General features: G+C 43.0%; 1 protein-coding gene across 9 annotated transcripts in view; it reads left to right on the forward strand.

Annotated features, from left to right (window-relative positions):
* TERT (telomerase reverse transcriptase) overlaps nt 1-17,525 on the forward strand; it is a 961,487-nt gene that overhangs the window by 88,327 nt on the left and 855,635 nt on the right. The window lies entirely within an intron of this gene.

A 17,525-nucleotide genomic window follows, 5' to 3' on the forward strand; every position in this document is an offset into this window, starting at 1 on the left:
ACCAACATATGTAAAAATTATAGACCTATCTCCTTGATTAATATAGACCATAAGATACTCACCACAATATTAGTTGATAGGATCAACTCATTCCTTCCGAGCATTATAAATAGAGATCAGGTAGGGTTCATTAAGAAAAGGCAGGGCCCCGACAACATTAGAAAGATATGTAACATAATTTGGCTATCTCAGCGCCACAATTTACCAATATTGCTTTTAGCAATTGATATAGAAAAAGCCTTCGATTCCCTCAATTGGCAATTTTTGTTTGCAACAATGGAAAGGTTTGGCTTCTCTGGCCCATTTTTATCGATATTGCAAACTCTCTATTTAAACCCCTCAGCTAGTGTGTTAGCGGCAGGAACGGAGTCGGAGCCCTTTAATATTGAAAGGGGAACAAGGCAGGGATGTCCATTATCCCCTGCCTTGTTCGCACTAGCTTTTGAACCTCTACTAGAGGCAATAAGAATGGACACTTCTATCAAGGGCCCTACAGTTAATCATATAATGACAAAATGCTCCGCTTTTGCAGATGACCTCCTTCTAACTCTAGTAGATCCCACAATTTCTCTGCCAAACGTACTAAAGCTCCTCAAGGAATTCGGTCTAGCTTCAGGACTAAAAGGAAACCAGGACAAAACAGAGGCTCTCCCCATGCAATTCTCTCCAGAGGAGGAAGGTAAACTAAGAGCTAACTTCCCTTTTATATGGAAAAATAAAAAGTTAAAGCACTTAGGAATATACCTAACTAAAAACATACAGGAGCTATATAATAATAATTATACTCCCTTGATAAAGAATCTCCTAGTAAAACTACACTTTTGGAACAAATTAAAACTCAGCTGGATAGGCAAAATTAATTCCATAAAAATGGTTCTCCTCCCGAAAATATTATATCTTTTTAGATCAATCCCAATGGATATCCCCAAAACTCAACTAAAACAATTACAGAAGGAAATTCTGAGATACATATGGGGCCTTAAAAAACCTAGGATAAAGGCACAAATAATGTTCAGGCAGAGGGAAAATGGGGGGCTGGGGGTCCCTAATTTACTAAAATATCTAGAGGCAGCCAGACTGTCTCAGTTAGTAAGTGCTTCTTATAAGGAATATCGCTCTAAATGGAAGGATATAGAGAACTAATTGATCTTTCCATATAAGATTGAGGATATGATCTGGTGGACTGAAATACCGAAGCCTATCCTGGAGAGAGCCTCGGCTATCACCCAAGACGCATTTAAAATATGGAATGCTCTAAAATTCAAATATAAGTTAATCTCAAACCCCTCGCCCAACACTAGAATCTATAACAATTATGGGTTTATCCCAGGTACGTAGAAACAAGATTTCGCTCATTGGAACAAAGAAGGGTTAGACAGATTCTATAATTGGCTAAAAGATGGGAAATATCTCTCATTTAGAGAAATATCAAGAAAACATAAAATACCTAATCCGAATTTTTAAGGTATGCACAGATCCACCGCTTCATAATCTCAGTATGGGGAAGAAACCCGGTCCACAATCCTACGTGGCTGGAAAGCGGTTTCAGAAGATTTGGACTTCTCTCAAAAGGGATATCGGCTATTTATAATTGCATCATAGATGTTGATCTAGACAACAAACACAAATACCAGTTAGACTGGGAAAAAGATTTAGGGAATGAGTTGTCCCAAGAGAATTGGTCCTCCATATGGAATAAAACAGCTAAATGTTCGAGAAACGTCTCCTTAACCGAGACCTCTATTAAAGTGATGTTCAGAACATATTTAACCCCTGAGAGAATGTCCAGACTTTCTAGTAATAGATCACCCAATTGCTTTAGAGGGTGTGGCCTCCTGGGCTCCTTTAAAGAGACTCCGTAACAAAAATAGCATCCTGTTTTTTATCATCCTACAAGTTCCAAAAGCTATTCTAATGTGTTCTGGCTAACTGCAGCACTTTATACTATCACTGTCTCTGTAATAAATCAATGTATCTTTCCCCTGTCAGACTTGTCGGCCTGTGTCTGGAAGGCTGCCAAGTTCTTCAGTGTTGTGGTTCTGCTATGAACTCACCCTTTCTGGCCCCTCTATGCACACTGCCTGTGTGTTATTTAGGATTAGAGCAGCTTCTCTCTTCTCTCTTATCTTTTACAAGCTGGATAAATCGTCCTCTGAGCTGGCTCGGCTTTCACATACTGAGGAATTACAAACAAGGGCAAAGCTGTTTGCAGGAAGAAAACAGCAGCCTGAAACTTCAGTGCATGGGGGAAAGAAACACACAAATGATCTCTTTGAGATTCAAAAGGAATGCTGTATACAGCCTGCTTGTGTATGGATGTATTTTTCTTTGTGTGGACATACTGTGCATCAACTTACTTCCTGTTTTGGTGGCCATTTTGTTTGTTTACTAACAAACTTTTTAAAACTGTTTTTAACCACTTTTAACGCGGCGAGGAGCGGCGAAATTGTGACAGAGGGTAATAGGAGATGTCCCCTAACGCACTGGTATGTTTACTTTTGAGCGATTTTACCAATACAGATTCTCTTTAAGCACACATGGTGGGAATGTACAAAAGTGTCGGCATTTTGGCAAATAATTTATGAGGTCGGTTCCGACCTGTTTGAACAACAAATTGTGAAATGCCCAGCAAACGCTTTATTGAACACCCCAATCCATTCCCTGACTGTCCGGGAAAATAGGCTGCTAACTAAGCTAAACGGGGCTGCCAAATCCCAGATAGCCAAAGATTGGCTCCAAAAAGAAATAAACTGGGGACACTGGATAAATAGAGTTAACTCTATGATTACCAATGAATATTTAACAGACCTATTAGGGGAGTGCACTAACAAATTTTTTGAAATTTGGGATCCCTGGCTAGACCACCCATTAGGACAACATCTGGCCCAAACGTTAAGAGCTAAATGAGGGCAAAGGGAAGCCAATGAACCAACCAACCAGAAAATAACAGGGCTGAGAAGAGCAAACACCTCGGATAAGATAAATTCAGACCTCTAATGGGCGGAACATAAATAGGAGTTAAGATAGGAGAACAGTTCCCTACCAAGAGTATTTGAAATAAGATAGAAAATAGAAAAAGGCAATAGGGAATTTGTCGAAAGGTCTACTGAAATTATCGTGAATAAAGAAGTTATAATATTTGTATGAACTATACTACATATGTCATTGGTAACAGAACTAGCTTTGTGTAAGCATAATTATATGATGATATACCTGTATGATCTTTCACACATGTTTCTTTTACAGTTATGGGTTTTTATTCTTTATATATGTATGATGTGACACAAGATTAATAAAACCTTTTTTGAAAGTAAAGATTGTAAAGTGATTGGAGGTCCTTACCCACCTGCACTCCCAGGTATGTAATAGGTCCTTTAGTGATCTTGACTCTAAGATCAATGTCTATTGGAAGATTAAATTTGTTAGAAAGAAACATAAGTTAGCTTTTTGTTTTATTGACTTTAAAACCAGATTCCCTACCTATTTCTACTATCAGTTGTAGAATCTTGGGTACTTGAGCCAAGGGATCATCGAGAAACAGCAAAATGTCGTCGGCGAATAGAGCCTGAGTGGTCCTGACACCCCCCACCCTGATTCCACCGATCACTCTATCCAATAGTCTAGCAAGAGGCTCAAGGGCTAGGTTGAAGAGAAGAGGAGACGGGGCACCCCTGTCTCGTTCCCTTCTGAAGGGGAAAAGATGCGGATAGGAATCCTGGGGTGTAAACACGTGCTTTAGGGGCTTGGTACATTAATCTGAAGAGATTGAGAAAACTACTAGTAAAGCCCATTTTTATTAAAACCATGTGATGTGATGGGACCAGAGAAGGCTTTGAATCTTGTAGGGTGATATGTAGTAATTCTCTATATCCCTCCATTGGGAGTTATGATTTTCAAAGGAGGCACTGAGCAATTGGATCATTCTGGCCGCTAGATAGTACTTCCCTATGTCTGGGACTCCCAATCCCCTGAAATTTCTGTGTCTAGTCATGATAGATTAATTAATTTTTGGTCTTTTTTGTTTTCAAGTGAAATGGTATATTGATCTCTGAAATGATTGTATGTTATGCATTGGGACATTATAGGGTATAGAGCGGAATAAATATAGCAATTTAGGGAGTACTATCATTTTGGTGGTGTTAATATGACCCAGCCAAGAAATTGTTAGATTGTTCCAGGTGATTAGTTTTTCTTTTAAGTGTTTAAATAAAGGGGGGAAGTTGTATTGGAATATTCCTTCTTGCGTGTCAGCTATCTGAATACCTACGTTTTTGATAGATCTGTTCTTCCAAACAAAATTGAAGTTGTCTCAACTGCTGTTCTAGAGGGGTGGGGATGTTAATCGGGAAGGCCTCCTTCTTCTCTTTGTTGCCTTTAAAGAAAACCCGAGGTGGGTTTGAAGAATGTTATCTGCATACAGAGGCTGGATCTGCCTATACAGCGCCGCCTCTGTTGCTATCCCAAACCCCCTAAGGTCCCCCTGCACTCTGCAATCCCTCATAAATCGCAGCCACGCTGCTGACACACAGCTTGTCAGAGCTGGCTGTGTTTATCTCTATAGTGTCAGTCTGCTGCTCTCCCCACCTCCTGCAGAACTCCAGTCCCTGCCTGCATCCCTTCCCTCCCCGCTGATTGGAGGGAAGGGACAGGGGCAGGGACCGGAGCTCTGCTGGAGGCGGGGGAGCAGCCGAGACTGACACTACAGATGTAAACACAGTCTGCACAGCGTGGCTGTGATTTATGTCTGATTGCAGAGTGCAGGGGGACCTTAGGGGGGTTTGGGACAGCAACAGAGGCTGGACTGTATAGGCAGATCCAGACTCTGTATGCAGATAACATTCTTCAAACACACCTCGGGTTCTCTTCAAAGCCTAAGGCAATACCAAATTCATGCAGTATGTTTGAAATGTTAGGCAATGAGATGTGTGGTTCGCAGATGGTCATAAGCAGATCATCTGTGAAGGCACTACATTTGTATGTTTTAAAGTTTATAGAGGGACCCTTGATAGAAATTTCTTCTCTGATTTTAGTCAATAAGGTCTCGAAAGCTAATATAAAGAGGGCTGGAGACAGGGGGCACCCCAGCATCGTACCTCTTGTAATGTTGAAGGGATCTGATTCATACCCAGAGGTGAGAATGATGGCAGATGGGTTGCTGTACAAATTTTTAAGGGTTGTTATTATGGGGCGCTCATAGCCAAATTTGCCCAAAACAGAGTATAGGAAATTCCAATTTAGGGAATCAAATGCTTTCTCTATGTCGATTGCTAAGAGTAATAATAGGAATTTATTGCGTTGGGAAAGTTGTATGAAGTTGCATAATTTGCGTATGTTGTCTTATCCTTGTCTGGATTTCACAAACCCGACTTGATCATTGTTTATCAAATCTGGTAGAAAGATGTTAATTCGATCTGTCAACATTTTTGTTAGTATCTTGTGGTCTGAATTGATGAGCGAGATAGGTCTGTTTTTACATAGTGTATGGTCTTTATCAACTTTAGGTAGTACTACACTTGTAGCTCTATTTGAGGATTCAGATATGGGGTCCCCATCCCTAATGGCAAAATATACACTGGTGGGATAACCATTCCTAAAGGTTTTGTAATAGGCTCCTGGCAGGCCATCTGGGCCTGGGACCTTGAAAGGTTTAAGATTATTGATTGTCTTTCTTTTAGAGTGATAGGAGCATTAAGATCTTCCAATTGTTGTTTGGAAATTTGTTGAAGTCTTAGTGTTTTTAGGAAATCCTGTATAGCCTCAGGGGTAGAGGATTTCTTATCACGATAGAGCTTCTCATAAAATTCCCTAAAGAGGCTTACGACATTTGTTGGGTTATATGTAAGGCCACCAGTCTGCAATTTCAAGGGATGAAAGTTAGATGCCTTCTGTCTAGCTAGCAAGCGTCTAGTGATTCAAGAGTTGGCCTTGTTAGCTAAATAGGATTTCTGCCCCAGCCATCTGTAAGTCTTAGCTACTTCTCCTGTAAGAATAGCATCCATCTGTTCTTTAACTTGTTGTATTTTTTTGAGAGTAAAAGTGGATTTATTCTTGTGGTATGAGTCCCATAAATGTTTTAGGGTTAGTTCTAAGATTTCTTTTTGGGTGATTGTATCTCTTTTTATTTTCTTAGATATGCCTATAACCATCCCTCTACGGTAACATTTGTGGGCTTCCCACCAGTGGCTAATTGAGGTGTCTGTGATCTTGTTGTTGTCAAAGTATTCCTCTAGAGCCTTTTGGATTGTATTTGTGTTTGGGGTTCTTAAGGATGGAGGTAGGGAGTCTCCATTTTGGCCTACTCGGAAGTTGGAGTAAATCCCTGAATTTAGAGCAGACTGCTGAGTGGTCAGATAGCAGTGAGTGTAATATGCTAGAATCCTTTAAGCCACTGATCAAGTGAGCTGAAGCAAAGATATAATCTAGTCTAGAGGATGTACCATGAGGGTTCGAGAAGAGAGAAAAATATTTCTTGTTAGGATGCATCTCCAAGTATCAACTAGTTTCAGCTCCTTTATCAGCCTAAATAAAGATTTAGGGGAGGGGGAGGGGCGGGGGGGGTATCCTGGAGTAATTTGGAATATTCGAGCAGTGATCCTTTTGTGGATTCAGAGTTGTGTTTAAATCCCTTCCCAATATTATTGTAGAAGTGTTTAACTTCCTTATCTCCTCTAGTAGGTCTGTATAAAAGGATCTTCTGTTGGTTGATGGGGCATACATGTCGGCTAATAAAATCTGTTTGCCGGCGATATCTCCCAACACCAACTGGAAGTGTCCTTTATCTTTTATCTTGTTTATTAGGTTGAAGGGGACTCTAATGAATTAGGGTAAGAACTCCACATTTCTTTTGTCTGGGGTGGTTGGACATAAACCAAGTGGGGTATTCTTTCAGGGAGAATTTTGGGTGTGAGATGTTTGTGTGGTGAGTTTCCTGAAGCATGATTATATCAGGGGACTTCTCTTTGTAATATTTCAGACATTTGGAACGTTTTGTGGGCTTGTTGAATCCTTGTACGTTATGTATTAGAATTTTCATGCTGTTTGTTAAAGGACACACGAGGTGACATGTGACATAATGAGATAGGCATGTGTATGTACAGTGCCAAGCACACAAATAACTAGGCTGTGTTTCTTTTTTTCTTTCTCAGCCCAAAAGAGTTAAATATTAGGTATGCAAGTGACAGTTTTTGTCCAGGTCGTGACCGGGTCGGACTGGGTCAGACTATAGCATAACCCTCAATGATAAGTAATTACAGCCATAAAGCACTTTCCTGTTAGTAAATGGCTTCTGAGAGAAGGAAAGAGATTAAAAGGGCCAATAATTCATAGATTTGAGCTCTAGCATACTTCAATGAAGGTGTCATTGAGCAGAGACAATGAAACAGTAAAAACTTAAAAACTAGATTTAAATTTAAAATAAAGTTGTGGGATATGCAAAAAAGTCATTTTTAGGAGAAGGCGGACAGATACAATTGTTTTTCTCATCAGATTATTTTCACCTCGGAAGTCCTTTAAAGTGAGAGGGTATCTGATGTGAACACATTATACCATATGTACACAATATTGAGGACATGGCAGTCATAATCAAGGTGTGCTCTAAGTGGGAAATCTGGGGTAACCTATAGGTGGGATCTGGATACCTAGGACTCACAGACAGTTTGAAAACAATAATAATATGAATCATAGTAAGGAAAATTGGGTATATCATTACCCTAACCATGAGGAAACACAAATGTGGGCCACAAGTTGGAGCACAGGTGGGCCTTGTACCGCAATCTAACAGGAAACTTAGAGGAGCCTGTAGTTGCTGAGGTAACTGTAACCGTAAATTAAATGCAAATAAATCAGTAACATTACTTGGTGGATTTTGAAATTAGCTGTAACGGCAGCAGTAGGTAGAACTTTAAGATTAGTAGAATTGTGAGGATCCTGCAAAAAAAAACAAAAAAAAAAATGTGGTAGGCATGAGGCTAGTGTAAGGACACATAGCGTTGGCTGGAACACTGAGGGTTAGCCAAACATCACCTGAGACCTTACAGGTCTGGTCTGGTACAGGAATTGTAGCATGGACCAGCTGAAAGTTCAATGAGTAGGAGTCTGAAGCCTTTGTGACGTGGGTGTCTTTGATGGAGTAATGTGCTTTTCTTTGGTTCTTTGTGTAATGATGAACTACCTCCGACCAGTCTCTTTGTGTTCTCTTATAGGAGTTGCTTGTATTCATGTTGTGGCTGCTCTCCTTGTCCAGCATCCTGTTTTTCTTTTAGTGCTTTGAGGCCGTCTTGCAGAGAGTATGCCTGATATTTCTTGGAACCAATACTAAAGACAAGCATAAATGGGTATCCCCATTTGTATCTGATTGCTCTCTCCTGCAATGCAAGTGTCACAGGTTTCATCAACTTTCTTTTAGCCGATGTAATGGGGGAGAGGTCTGGGAATATCTGTACCTTGAAGTCTCTGATACCATTTCGACCCAGGTCTCTAGCTGCTCTTAGTTTCAAACGTTTTTTTATTGAAAAGTATTTTCAAAACATATAAACATGCTTTTGAGTAAAACCCATGCAAAGGGCAGATCACAAAGCTATGCAGAAAATATTTATCCAACTAGGGAATAACAAAAATAAGAATTAACAATGAACAGTAGAGCACAGATCTTTTAAAGAGACTGTAACAAAATGTTCAGCCTTATTTCTTCTATCCTATAAGTTCCTATACCTGTTCTAATGTGGTCTGTGTTACTTCAGCCTTTTCTAGTTGCACAGTGGCTGTGTTATCTCTGTTATATGATCTAATCTTCTCTCTTCTGTCGGCTGAGGCTGTAATGTGTGGAATGTGCTGTGCTGCTTGTTATTGGCAGAAGCTATACACACCCTCTCCAAGCTCTGTATTAGTCAGAGACTGAGTTCCCCTCAGCCTATCACTCTAGTTAGAAGCCATGTCTTTTGTTTGTACACGCTGTCTAAAACTGGCAATTACAAGCCAGGATTGCAGCAGGGAGTGGCAGAAACAGCACAGAGGGGCCCAGGAGAACATAATGAATGGAATGGTATGCTTTTTATTGTAAGAGTTTTAGAGTACAGATTCTCTTTAAAGATAATTTGGCTAGAACAAGTCAGGGATGGGGTATATTTATCAGAAGGATAGTGCACAAGATCTTAGACCTAAAGAGGTAGTAGCAGAAAGCCAGGGCTGCCATGTTCTGGTAAAGGATAGGGTTGTGTTATTAACAATGGCTAGTAGCCTTTCGGAGATTAATATATCCTTAATAATTAGGTCTGCACTTTCTATAGAAAGAGTGGGCTTTAGCCATTGTCTGGCAATATGTAGTCTTGCCGCTTTGGCGATATGTTGCGCTAATCGATGGTGGAGGAACTTCCATTTCCGACATTTATTTCCTAGTAGGAGTAATAGTGGATCAGAGTAAAGTGAAGTTTCAAGGGCTGTGCTAATAGCAGAAGTAATTTCAGCCCAACATTTTTTCGCAATTGGACAGAACAACCATATGTGTGCCATATCTCCTACTTGTCCGCATCCTCTGAAACAGAGGCGTGATGTGGAGCTAGAGATACAATGACGTTTTTGGGGTGTTAGGTAAGTACGGTGTAGTATTTTATAGTTAGTTTTGATGTGTGAGTAATAATTGCTTGCCTTAGTTAGGGTGATGCAGCATTTAGCCCAATCCTTCTCAGAGAGAGTCAGACCCATGTTGGTTTCCCAGGCTCTCATTGAGTTTAGTTTAGTAAATTTGAGAGGTTGGGAGATGACTGAATATAAGTAAGAAATCAGTCCTCCCTCCAGTGGTCAGTTAAGGCACCAAGACTCATATGGGGTGCGAGATAGAGTGGTAGTATTCTCTATTGGAAGGGATTTTAAGAAGTGGTAAATTTGTCTAGCCCGAAAATATTCAACAGGCGGAAAGGAGGTAGCTGAGGAGAATTGTGACCAAGAGGGGATTTTGTCGTTGACTAAAAGTTTGCTAACGGTGATTATACCTTGTGATACTTACCAGTTAAATTATCTTATATCAAGGCCTGGTGGGAAATTGGGATTGTTAAAGAGTGGAAGTTGCATCGGTATGATAGATTGCAAATGTTTAGTTAGCTTAATGCGATTCCAAATCTGCAAGGAGTGGGCAGTTAGAGGTGACTTTATGGCATATTTAGCTGGAGATACATGAAGCGACCACTGGAGGGCAGGAAAGTATATTGGGGACAGTAATGCGTTTTCGACATCGGCCCAAAGGGGATGATTGTGTCGTGAGTGCATTTGGGTGATATAGCGGGGGAACACCGCTTTAATGGATTTATCCAGGTGATCCAAATCAAGTGTTAACCTGTTTCTAAGCATGCATTAGAAATGTTGAATCAGAGAGACACAGAGACCATATCTCATAAATTCATAATTAACAAGCATGTTTATTGGAACGTAGTCCTTACTTTTTATAGATTACATGAGGTACAATTAATGTTTATTCATTTTAGGGATGGTTTATTGGTTAGTAGAGGTGTGCATAATTAGGTGTGTTAGGGGTATACATAATTAATATAATTAACTATGATGCAATCAACCGAGCTCAGTGTCCTGCGATGTCAGCCCAGCATTGGCATTTCACACAACGTCTTGTACCTTGTAACTGACCTTCAAAGTTTCAATGTTTGCTTATATTTTGTCTGTCTCAGAACTGGAACAGAGCTGGAACGTTCCAAGGACATAAGATGAACTGATTGCAGCACATTGTAGTTTCAACCCAACATATATTGAGAGATATGAGCCGTGACTATTTGGGGGGTCTAATCAATCAATCCAGGATTATTTCCAGTAACCTATGAGGTAAAGAATGTAATTCAATAACTAAATACCTAATCAATAATATGCCTATGACAGCTCCCTCCTCTGGATCACATTCTTTACCGAAGCTAACCATAGATTTTCAATTGAAGATAATTAATGAATTAATCAATTTCCAATATAGGCTGTCAGATTGAAAATCTAAAACTAATCTTTGCACTATTCTTCTATAAAAATAGAGGGCTTTTATTTTATTGTAACATTATCCCCTAAATTGGATTAAAAAAAGACTAAACTAACCCTTAACATGACACTACCCAAACACTAGGGCCTAACACTAATACTGAAACCCACCCATCTCTGTGGCTGATTCAATCATTGATTGTAAATTGGCATTAAAAATATCCAGCGCCAAATCAGATATGTGTACCTGATCTGACCAAAATGAGCTAGGGTTAAAACCTTCAAGCGTATTGTGTCTATAGATAAATCCCCCACTGGATGGTAAGAATCTGGATAACACCTTATTAATACGCTTTTTAATGTGGAACCTAAAATTTTTCTGGGGGAAAACCCACAACCGTCTAGGAATTATTTCAGAAAAGACCAGAACACATTCAGGAATAATATTATGAATGCACATAAAATCATACCTCATACGGCGTAATAGACCAACAGTGTTAGTATTTCGCACATCATTTCCCCCCAAATGACAAATAAAAATATCTGGAAAAGGAAGAACCTGCAATAAATAAGTAAAAACATCAAACAAACTTTCCCATCGCAGTCCCCTTATGCCGTACCAATAGACAGGAAACTTGTCCTTAGAAAATGCAAGATGATCGCCATATTCACTGTCACTAGCCCTGCTTTGAGCCCAGAAAACAAAAGAATGACTCACAACCCAAACAATCTTTCTACGATGAGAGGACTGCAGTCCAAGGTTCAAATTGGCTTCCATTCTCTAGTGCAGGCAAACTAGTTGTATCCTAGCAATCTCTTCTATCGGGGGGGGGGGGGGGGAGGGGGGCTAGGTACGCTGTCACTATCACTCTGATGAAAGTTTTTTTTACAGATAGAGGTGCTTCCTCAGAATCCTGCAAAGCCAAGCTCTTCAGGCTGTGGCAAGCCACTCTTCAGGGATTTTACACCTGTTTCACCCTCTTTGTTTGGGGTGTTTAAACCTGCTTCGCCCCCTTTACCTGGTACCTTCCTTAATTTCTTCAGATTACAAGGGTGGATCTTTTCCCCTCTGCTGTTGTGGATCCCTCTGTACGGACAACGATCCTGGTCACAGCTACCACTCTCATCAAAGGACCAAAAGGAAAATCGCCTTGTTTACTTCCTGTGGACAGGTGCTGGACTATGATCACATCTCCTCCCTTCGAAAAAACGTATACTGTCACCTGCAGAAGTATGAAAAATAAAGACACATCACCATAGTGGCCATTCAATTTATCAACAAAATTTACTACATTTTTATCCTGTATAAGGCTAGGAGCAAACCACAAATCTGACCCGTGACTCCGACTTCCCCAATTACAATCAAAAGGAAAGCGCAGAAAAAAGTAGCATACAATACCGACCAAAAAAAATCGCAAATCGGAATCACATGTAGTGTGCAAACAGCCTAAATACTTTACCAGACTTAGACATAAACATGTTTACTATTACCAATAAGTACCATATTTTTCGCCGTATAAGACGCACTTTTTCTTCCCCAAAATGTTGGGGGAAAAGTGGGTGCGTCTTATGCGGCGAAGGTATGGATTTTGGGATGCAGAGGTGCGCAGGGAAGCAGTATATACATTACCTGCTCCTGCCGCCGCGCTCCTGGCTCCAATCCTGGCTCCCCAATCCTCTTCTTCCATCTACCGCTGCTGCCCCTGCCGAACATCGCTGGCCGGTCTTAGCCGCAGGTATACGCTATCAGCACACCACGTGCCGGGGTCACGCATGCCGCCGAACAACGCTGGCCGATCCTAATTAGCCGTGCAGGGATACACTATCAGCACACCACGTGCGCCGGGGTCACGCATACGCATGTGTGACCCGGCGCACGCTGATAGCATATCCCTTCGCGGCTAATTAGGACTGGCCAGCGTTGTTCGGCAGCATGGCACGTGGTGTGCTGATAGCGTATCCCTGCGGCTAAGACCAGCCAGCGATGTTCGGCGGGGGCAGCAGCAGGCAGCGGTAGATGGAAGAAGAGGATCGGGGAGCCAGGAGCGCGGCGGCAGGAGCAGGTAATGTATGTGTACTCACGTTGCCTGCACAGGGGGACACCGGCACTGGAGGACACACGGACAACAGGGTGCCACAGGGGGACACTGGCACAATAGGGGGGCACTGGCACAATAGGGGGACACTGCCACAGGGCTGCGGGCACAACAGGGGGACATGGCAGGCAGAACAGGGGGACATGGCAGGCAGACACATGGGGACACAGCAGGCACAGGGGGACACAGCAGGCACAGGGGGACACAGGGACATAGCAGGCACAGGGAGACAGCACAGGACCAGCACAGGGACACAGCAGGCACAGGGAGACACAGCACAGGGGGACACAGCAGGCACAGGGAGACACAGCACAGGAGGGCGCAGGGAGACACAGCACAGGGGGACACAGAAACAGCCAATCACTACACTGACCACATAGAGGAACATAGGCAGGCAACATGGGAACAACCAATCATAACACTGTCCCCTTATGTGGTGTAATAGTATGTAATGTAACTGGAAAGGGGGGGGGGGGTAAAAAGTCCTTGAGACACCCCTGCATCATAGGCACACCTAGGTTTAGTTTTTTCTTTTTTTTCCTGATTTTTGCCCTCTAAATCTGGGTGCGTCTTATATGCTGGAGCGTCTTATATGGCGAAGAATACGGTACTTATTTTCTCCAAATAATTAAAATCACTTTCATTTTTACACACGGCATATAACATTCATACTGCTATCACTCTTCCATACTATCGTACACAATACCATTAAACCATACCACAAACACTAAAACAGCTGATCTTGAGAAGTGAATTCTGTTTTAAGATCTCAGTATAAATCAACATCCCAATAAAATTAGCTCCCATAACCCTCTTTTTTACTAGACCCTATAACTAATAATTTTAAGTGATGCTGGAACCTGTAGTTTCTAAAAAGAAAATTTATATATTCAAGGAAGAAAAATATGGAAAACTGCTAGCATTAGGAATGTGAGTGGCTCATTAATTTGCACTTGGACCTTAACCACTTGCCGACCGCCCACAGCCCATGGGCGGCGGCAAAGTGGACGCCGCAACGACCGCAATACGTCGATCGGCGGCTCGTTGCGGCCTAGCTGGCTGGGGGATCACGCACTGCATACGCACGCATCCGCCAGCAATAGGCTCCGCCCACCTGTGACGTCAACCCGCCGGCCAATTAGCAGAGCCGGCGGTTTTTTTAACCCCCGATCTGCCGCGATCTAAGCGTATAATACACTGTGTAATGTATACAAAGCGTGGTATACAGGCTGCCTCCTGCCCTGGTGGTCCCAGTGATCGAGGGACCACCAGGGCAGGTTGCAGCCCCCCTAGTGAGCACGCACACACTGTTTTGCCCCCCCCATCCCCCAGACCCCTGTTTGCACCCAGTCACCCCCCTAATCACCCATCAATCACTTCTTGTCACTATCTGTGAACGCTATTTTTTTAGAATAGGCCCTAAACTGCCCCTTGGGGGCTCCTGAACACCCCCCCACACCCTCAGATCCTCCCCAGACCCCCCTCCCGTGTAGTGTATCCATCTATTCTCCCCTGTAAATACCCACTGATCACCTGTCAATCACCCATCAATCACCCCTGTCACCACCTGTCACTGCCACCCATCAGATCAGACCCTAACCTGCCCCTTGTTGGCACCTGATCACCCGCCCACCCCCTCATATTGCCCGCAGACCCACCCTCAGATCACCTCTGAAAGTGCATTGTTTACATCTTCTCTCCCCTCTAATCACCCACTGATCACCCATCAATCACCCCCTGTCACCACCTGTCACTGCTACCCATCATACCAGACCCTCATTTGCCCCTTGCGGGCACCCAATGACACGCCCACACCCTCAGATTGCCCCCAGACCCCCCGATCACCTCCCCAGTGCATTTCTTGCATCTATTCCCCCCTCTATTCACACCCTGAGACACCCATCAATCACCTCCTGTCACCCCCTTGCACACCTACCCATCAGATCAGGCCCTAATTTGCCCCGTGTGGGCTCCTGATCACTCGGCCAAACCCTCAGATCCTTCTCAGACCCCCTTCGGATCACCTCCCCAGTGCATTGGTTGCATCTATTCTCCCCTCTAATCACCCCCTGAGACACCCATCAATCACCTCCTAGCACTCTTATCCATCAGATCAGGCCCTAATCTGCCCCCTGCGGGCTTCTGATCACCCAGCCAAACCCTCACCCGCCCCACCGCAGTGACAGATTTTTTTTTTTCTGATCACTGCTGGTACGACTTAATTGTGGCTGAGACCAACCGTTATGCCACACAATACGCAACCAGCAATCCAAGAAGCTACTATGCCCAGCCTTTTCGGTGGAAGCCACTCTTAAGTTTCTGAACTTAACATTTTTTTGGGCCTTCTACTTAACATGGGTCCAGTCAAAAAGAATGTATTGTGGTCTTATTGGTCTACGCACCCAATACATCACATGCCCATGTTCTCTGCTGCCATGTCCAGGTCACGATTTGAGAACATCCTGCACTTCAGTGCCAATACAACCTGTCATCTAAGAGGCCACCCTGCTTATGACCGGTTCCTCAAAATTCGGCCCTTCATAGACCACCTGTTATCAAAATTTGCAGATGCTTATACCCCTGAACAGTCATTTTGAGGCATTTGGTTTCCAGACGACTCCTCACGGTTTTGAGGGCAGTATAGGAACCCCACAAGTGACCCCATTTTAGAAAGAAAACACCCCAAGGTATTCCGTTTGGTGTATGATGAGTTCATAGAAGTTTTTATTTTTTGTCAAAAGTTAGCGGACATTGATTTTTATTGTTTTTTTTCACAAAGTGTCATTTTCCACTAACTTGTGACAAAAAATAAAATCTTCTATGAACTCACCATACAACTAACGGAATACCTTGGGGTGTCTTCTTTCTAAAATGTGGTCACTTGTGGGGTTCCTATACTGCCCTGGCATTTTAGGTGCCCTATACCGTGAGGCGTAGTCTAGAAACCAAATGCCTCAAAATTACCTGTGAATAGGAGGTTGGGCCCCTTATCTCAGGTTCCCTTTTTGCCTTATCTCAGGTTCTCCAGCCACTCTGGCCTGATCGATGCCTTGCCGCTGTCCACCGCTGCCTGCAGCCTCCACAACTGGCCCTGGTAACTCACCCAGTCGGCATAGGCGCAGTCCGGCTGTGCGCTCTCCCCCATCAGGATCACGCCGGGGTCACTTGCCTGGCCTGGCATGCACAGTATGCCCAGGACCGGAGGATTTTTTGGGGCAATTTGCAGAGGCTGCAGGCAGCAGAGGACAGTAGCGAGGGAGCAATCAGGCTGAAGGAAGTCACACGTAGGTATAATTTTTTTGTATTTCACCCGATCTCAGGTTCTTTTTAATGATCCTTGCTGTACAGTATAATCTTGTTATAATAAACTCCGCTATAGTAAACATTCTGGTATAATAAACTACCTCTCCAGGTCCCGGGCAATCTCCATTATAAGTCTATGGGAGCAACGCCTGGTATAGTAAACTCTGATATAATAAAACTTCTGTTATAGTAAACATGTTTTTTGGCCCCTACGTGATGCCAACTCTGGATATAGTAAACAGTGGGCGGTGCATGTGTCATATGTGATTGTGAAACCCATGCTCGGCTGTTCTCTTCAGGCTGGTTGCAAGTGAGATGATGCCTGATAACATTTGTAAGACAAGAATGGCCCCGGTTGTATGCCCTCCTGGTTATCTCTTCCCTTGTTAGCGATGGCGCTCCTGGTAGTGTGTGGAGCCCAGTAAAGGCTACTTTCACTTGTAGTGCAGGTCAGATTGGGCCTATTAGCTGCAAAACTAAGAAATAGAGTGCTATGTTACAGCCTCTGAAATATCAGAGCCATTTGCATTACAGATGTGAGTGGCTTATCATGATTGGCTGCATTTTGAAGAGAGGGTTCAAGATTGGCTCAAGTGTTAACTGAGACATCAGGCCCACAGGAAGTGACTGTTACGGCTGCAATTTTGAAGGAGCCCTAGATACTGTACTAGTGATTTGTCCAGCCTGGCTATGCAGCCCTAAGGTATACGTAACCTTTTAGTCCACCAAATGTGCAAGTGCTTGTACTGTACCTCCAATGGGAGGACAAAGTTGCTCCTTTGCAGCAGAGAATGTACCAGGGCATGCTGGGCTATTTCTAGGACAGTTTCTGATAAAGTAAACTTCTGATATAGTAAACCACTTCCCCTAGTCCTTTGGAGTTTACTATAATGAGATTACACTGTAGTACAAATAATCATTAAAGTCATTATAAATCTGTAAAAAAAAAATGAAGCAGATAACTAAGGATAGTGAAGGCTCTGTGTCTTATAGAGCCTTCCTGCTCCTTTCCTGGTACCCTCCGTTAAGCGCTGGCTCCCCCATTCGAAACCCCTGCTGTGGAGGACTTCAGAAGTCTTCAGGAGCCGAGTGCTGGAATGAGTAGCGGGCAGGCTCTATAGGGCCCAAAGCATTCCCTCTCTTTAGGTAAGTATCTGCTTC

The sequence above is a fragment of the Hyperolius riggenbachi genome, chromosome 5 (assembly GCF_040937935.1).
Source record: "Hyperolius riggenbachi isolate aHypRig1 chromosome 5, aHypRig1.pri, whole genome shotgun sequence".
NCBI lineage: Eukaryota > Metazoa > Chordata > Amphibia > Anura > Hyperoliidae > Hyperolius > Hyperolius riggenbachi.